At 41.9% G+C, this 6,521-nt stretch overlaps 1 protein-coding gene across 3 annotated transcripts in view; it reads right to left on the bottom strand.

Annotated features, from left to right (window-relative positions):
* The window catches only part of LOC112077909 (NLR family CARD domain-containing protein 3-like), a 25,766-nt gene extending 20,672 nt beyond the window's left edge, over positions 1-5,094 (bottom strand). For all 3 annotated transcript variants that reach the window (XM_070441871.1, XM_024144313.2, XM_070441872.1), the window contains exon 1: positions 5,034-5,094. The gene's annotated coding sequence lies outside the window, so the exon portion shown is untranslated. The remainder of the gene's footprint in view (positions 1-5,033) is intronic.
* Positions 5,095-6,521: the final 1,427 nt, after the last annotated feature.

Here is a 6,521-nt window from a genome sequence, read left to right as displayed (position 1 = left end):
ATTGGCTGGATTCACAAGATGTTGGGCTTTTCATTTGCTGTACGCTGTGTTTTTTTCAGAAATGTTTTAAGATGAGTAATTGTATTTGACGTTGGTCTCTTTAATTATTCTGGCACTTTGCACTATTTCAGATTGAGCTGCAATGTGAAACTGTGATTTATACCTGAAATATGCACATTTTTCTAAAAAAAACTATCTATACAATAAATATGTTATCAGACTGTCATCTATGAAGTTTTTCTTGGTTAGTGGTATTATACTTTATTGAGCGAATTGTGATGCACCTGAGGAGTAAAAAACTGATGGAGTAAAAAAAAGTGGTGTTTTTGCTAACGTGTTAGCTAATAGATTTACATATTTGTCTTCCCTAAACATTTTAAAAATCGAAATGTGGCTATTCACAAGATCTTGTATCTTTCATCTGGTGTCTTGGACTTGTGATTTAATGATATTTAGATGCTATATCTACTTGTGACGCTATGCTAGGCTATCTAGTAGTTGTGGGGGTGCTCCCGGATCCGGTTTGAGGAATTAGAGGTTAAATTATCCCCTTTTCTTCCCAAATTTTCGTGTGTATCCAATCGCTAGTAATTACTATCTTGTCTCATCGCTACAACTACCATGCGGGCTCGGGAGAGACGAAGGTCGAAAGCCTTCGTGTTTATCACATGACCACTCCAGCAGCAGCATTGATCTGGCAACTAAGCAAAAACTAGTAACACAATCAAATTAAAATCTGATATTCTGTCGTCAACGGATGAACGGCAAATAGAAACCAGATAGAAACTGATCATGGTGCATGTGACTTCTGTTCTGGTTAGCCGCAGACTTGCTGAATGGTTTCCATGTCTGGGGAAAGATGAAACCAGGCCAGCGGGTGACTGTCTGAGACTGTGGTTTTGAGTCATGTGGAATCTGACATGGGCAAAGGCAGAATTGTGACCATGGACAACTTCTACACATCAATTTCCCTGTCAGACAAGTTGATTGCAAAGAAGACTAGCCTGCTATGACCAGTGAACACACAAAAGAAGACTAGACTGCTATGACCAGTGAACACACAAAGAAGACTAGCCTGCTATGACCAGTGAACACACAAAGAAGACCAGACTGCTATGAACAGTGAACACACAAAGAAGACTAGCCTTCTAGGAACAGTGAACACACAAAGTAGACTAGCCTGCTAGGAACAGTGAACACACAAAGACTAGCCTGCTAGGAACAGTGAACACACAAAGAAGACTAGCCTGCTAGCAACAGTGAACACAAAGAAGACTAGCCTGCTAGGAACAGTGAACACACAAAGAAGACTAGCCTGCTAGGAACAGTGAACACAACAAGAAGACTAGCCTGCTAGGAACAGTGAACACACAAAGAAGACTAGCCTGCTAGGAACAGTGAACACACAAAGAAGACTAGCCTGCTAGAAACAGTGAACACACAAAGAAGACTAGCCTGCTAGGAACAGTGAACACACAAAAAGACTAGCCCGCTAGCAACACGTGAACACAAAGAAGACTAGCCTGCTATGAACAGTGAACAACACAAAGAAGACTCGCCTGCTAGCAACAGTGGAACACACAAAGAAGACTAGCCTGCTAGGAACAGGTGAACACACAAAGAAGACTAGCCTGCTAGGAACAGTAAAACACACAAAAAGACTAGCCTGCTAGCAACAGTGAACAAACAAAATATCTAGCCTGCTAGGAACAGTGAACACACAAAGAAGACTATCCTCCTATGAACAGTGAACACACAAAGAAGACAAAGGTGGAGAGTGGTAAAGCATCACTCACAGTGTGATGGAGAGTGGTAAAGCAACACTCCCAGTGTGATGGAGGGTGGCTAAAGCAACACTCCAGTGTAATGGAGAGTGTAAAGCATCACTCACGGTGTGATGGAAGAGGTAAAGCAACACTCACAGTGTGATGGAGAGTGGTAAAGCAACACTCACAGTGTGATGGAGAGTGTAAAGCATCACTCACGGTGTGAGGAGAGTGGTAAAACAACACTCACGGTGTGATGGAGAGTGTAAAGCAAACACTCACAGGTTGATGGAGAGTGGTAAAGCAACACTCACGGTGTGATGAGAGAGAGGATCTAGCCAGGTCATTACAGTATATACAGTATCTCTACCATATACAGACACCAACTAGTATCCCCTTTATGATCTAGCCAGGTCATTACAGTATATACAGTATCTCTACCATATACAGACACCAACTAGTATCCCCTTTATGATCTAACCAGGTCATTACAGTATATACAGTATCTCTACCATATACAGACACCAACTAGTATCCCCTTTATGATCTAGCCAGTCATTACAGTATATACAGTATCTCTACCATATACAGACACCAACTAGTATCCCCTTATGATCTAACCAGGTCATTACAGTATATACAGTATCTTTACCATATACAGACACCAACTAGTATCCCCTTTATGATCTAGCCAGGTCATTACAGTATATACAGATTCTCTACCATATACAGACACCAACTAGTATCCCCTTTATGACTTAGCCAGGTCATTACAGTATATACAGTATCTCTACCATATACAGACACCAACTAGTATCCCCTTTATGATCTAGCCAGGTATTCAATATTACAGTATCTCTACCATATACAGACACCAACTAGTATACCCCTTTATGATCTAGCCAGGTCATTACAGTATATACAGTATCTCTACCAATATAAGCACCAACTAGTATCCCCTTTATGATCTAGCCAGTCATTACATATATACAGTATCTCTACCATATACAGACACCAACTAGTATCCCTTTATGATCTAACCAGGTCATTACAGTATATACAGTATCTCTACCATATACAGAACATCAATTCTGATAGGCTGAAAGACCAGGAGTTTCTAGTGTTAAGGACTGGTAGATGGGTGTTCTGATAGGCTGAAAGGCCAGGTGGTTCTAGTGTTAAGGGCTGGTAGATGGGTGTTCTGATAGGCTGAAAGATCAGGAGGTTCTAGTGTTAAGGACTGGTAGATGGGTGTTCTGAAAGACCAGGTGGTTCTAGTGTTAAGGACTGGTAGATAGGTATTCTGATAGGCTGAAAGACTAGGTGGTTCTAGTGTTAAGGACTGGTAGATGGGTGTTCTGATAGGCTGAAAGACCAGGTGGTTCTAGTGTTAAGGACTGGTAGATGTGTGTTGCTCATGCTGACCGGCTCCAGTACTTTGTTCTTGACTAAAGCCTCCAAGTCAGCCTCGACTTTTAGTATGATGGCATAAGGTACAGATTCTGCTTTCAGAACCTTTGGTTTGCTGTCTGGCTTAATGCCAAGCTTCCCTGTAATGTCGTTCATACAACCCTGCTGGCCATTTAATCCATCTGTTTCTTTAAGATGGCAGGGAGGTCTGTGTCTCTGTATGTGTCATTGTCTGCTCTGATGGCCAGTCCAGTGTGATTTTCTCCAACTATGAACATCCCAGTAGTGATGCATAGTCTCCCTTCATAACATAGAGTGGCAGCTTTTCAGTTTGTCTGTTTTCCTGAACTGTGACTTCAGTGATGCCTCTCACAGCGACAGATTCACGTCTGTAAGTCTTTAACACGAGGGGCGCTGGCTGAAGTGGAAGGTGTTTCAGCGTGACTTCCTGGTCTGATGAGTCACTCACCTCAGTGTTCTCTTATTCAACAGTGTGAACATGTCTATTTGTCTTTCGTTGGAATGTCTGTTTCTTGTTTCCCGTTTTGCATTTTCTGTTCTTTTTTTGTTTCTAGAGGTTTTGTCAAATGTGCATTATCTTACCACAGGCTGGACAATCCATGTCCTTACACCAGCATGTAGAAGTCTGATGTCCCACCTTGCCACAGGCTGGACAATCCATGTCCTTACACCAACATGTAGCAGTCTGATGTCCCTTTATACCACAGGCTGGACAATCCATGTCTTTACACCAGCATGTAGAAGTCTGATGTCCCACTTTGCCACAGTGGAAGCATGTGACTTGATTTCCCATCTCTGATTTTCAGTTGAAACACTTTTCCTTTTTTTGTGATCAACTTTTTATTTATTTTAAAGGAACAAAGACAAGACAAAATAGCAGCAGGAATGGGTATACTTTTTATGTCTCTATTTTGGTTTGGTCAGGGTGTGATTTGGGTGGCCATTCTATGTTCCTTTTCTATGATTTGTATTTCTGTGTGTTTGGCCGGGTGTGGTTCTCAATCAGAGGCAGCTGTCTATCGTTGTCTCTGATTGAGAACCACACTTAGGTTGCCTTTTCCCACCTGTATTTGTGGGTAGTTGTCTATGTGTAGTTGCCTGTCAGCACTCATTTTTGTATAGCTTCACGGTTCGTTTGTTATTTTGTTAGTTTGTTTAGTGTTCGTTCTTTGTAATAAAAAAGAATGTATGCATCCCACGCTGCTCCTTGGTCTCCTCCCTTTGACGGCAGTGACAGAACTTCTGAGTGTGTCGTTAGATGCTTTTTTGCCCTTCACGCGTGACTTTATGTCTGCTAAACATAGAATCACATGGTTTATCCGTCTCTTTGTGACCGCCAATTAATTCAAAACAAAGTTGACTACAAAACGAAATTGACAATGTCTTTGCAATTGACTCAAACAAGGACATATAAATTATTATCAAATGATGCTTCAAACGAAAACCAAGATGAGCATTAAAATATAAACAGTAGGCTTTAGGCCTCTTTCAATCAAATTGAAATACGTGTTATGTTCAATTGAGCTCTATTTTGCTACTTGTAGACTACTGTCTGTAATTTGTTTCAATATATTTCATGATGTGTAGCCTAAAATGATCACAATGATGTGCCATATCTGTGATTTAGTGCATTTTAATTGGGTAAGCATTAGAATAAGCCACCTCAATATTTGCAGCCAAACGTGAAAATATTTCTCTAGGTGCTGATCCGTCATCAGTATTGTGCAATAATTATCATGTTGAGGAAAGATTTGAATGTAGAAAACTGATCTGAGAGCAGCGCTCCCTTTCTTTCCATCCTATCAGTACTGATACATGATCCACCAGACGTGATACCTTGTAGTGCTGCTGATCCAGTTTCTACTGGTCTGACTGAGGATATGAACTCTGACCTGTTCACCAGAGCAGATGTGATACTTGTAGTGCTGCTGATCCAGTTTTCTACTGGTCTGACTGAGGTATATGAACTCTGACCTGTTCACCAGATGTGATACCTTGTAGTGCTGCTGATCCAGTTTCTACTGGTCTGACTGAGGTTATGAACTCTGACCTGTTCACCAGATGTATACCTTGTAGTGCTGCTGATCCAGTTTCTACTGGTCTGACTGAGGATATGAACTCTGACCTGTTCACAGACGTGATACCTTGTAGTGCTGCTGATCCAGTTTCTACTGGTCTGACTGAGGATATGAACTCGCCTGTTCACCAGACGTGCTACTTGTAGTGGCTGCTGATCCGGTTTCTAATGGTCTGCCTGAGGCTCGGAACCCTGACCTGTTTACCGGATGTGTTCCTTTCTAGACAACACAGCCAGAAGAGGACGGCCATCCCTCAGAGCCTGGTTCCACTCTAGGTTTATTCCTAGTTTCCTGCCTTTCTAGGGAGTTTTTCCTAGCCACCGTGTTCGACATCCGAACATGCGCTGTTCAGCACGGACGACCGTTAGACCAATGACGTGTTTCTCTGCAATGGCTTCAAATAAAATCAGATTGTATTTCTCACATGCGCCAAATACAACAGGTGAAGCACTTTACCATGAATGCTGACTGACGAGCGCCTTTCCCAACAATGCAGTTAAAAAGAAAGAAAAAAGTGGAAAAAAGAAAGAAATAGTAACACAAATAAATACTAATGAGGCTGGGTCAATGTGCAGTAGTGGGAGTCTAGTCAGTCTAGTTCTAGTGTCTAGTCTAGTCAGTCTCTGGTCTAGTGCTAGTCAGTCTAGTCAGTCTAGTCTTAGTCAGTCTAGTCTACTAGTCAGTCTCAGTCTAGTCAGTCTAGTCAGTCTAGTCTAGTCAGTCTAGTCTAGTCTAGTCTAGTCAGTCAGTTCTAGTCAGTCTAGTCAGTCTAGTCTAGTCTAGTCAGTCTAGTCAGTCTAGTCAGTCTGTCTAGTCATCTAGTCAGTCTAGTCTAGTCTAGTCAGTCAGTCTAGTCAGTCTAGTCTAGTCAGTCTAGTCATAGTCTAGTCTAGTCAGTCTAGTCTTAGTCCTAGTCTAGTCTAGTCTATCAGTCTATAGTCTAGTCTTAGTCAGTCAGTCCTAGTCAGTCTAGTCTAGTCTAGTCTAGTCTAGTCAGTCAGTCTAGTCTAGTCAGTCTAGTCAGTCTAGTCAATCTCTAGTCAGTCAGTCAGTCTAGTCGTCTATCAGTCTAGTCAGTCACTATCTTAGTCCAGTCTAGTCTGAGTCAGTCTAGCAGTCTAGGACAGTTCTGTCTAGTCAGTCATAGTCTGTCCTAGTCTAGTCAGTCTAGTCAGTCTAGTCTAGTCTACTTCTAGTCCAGCTCAAGTCTAGTCAGTCTAGTCTAGTGCAGTCCTAGTCAGTCTAG

The sequence above is a fragment of the Salvelinus sp. IW2-2015 genome, unplaced genomic scaffold (assembly GCF_002910315.2).
Source record: "Salvelinus sp. IW2-2015 unplaced genomic scaffold, ASM291031v2 Un_scaffold5038, whole genome shotgun sequence".
Lineage (NCBI taxonomy): Eukaryota > Metazoa > Chordata > Actinopteri > Salmoniformes > Salmonidae > Salvelinus > Salvelinus sp. IW2-2015.
The sequence above is the reverse complement of the archived record's forward strand: the minus strand, read 5'-3'. Positions and strand labels throughout refer to the sequence as shown.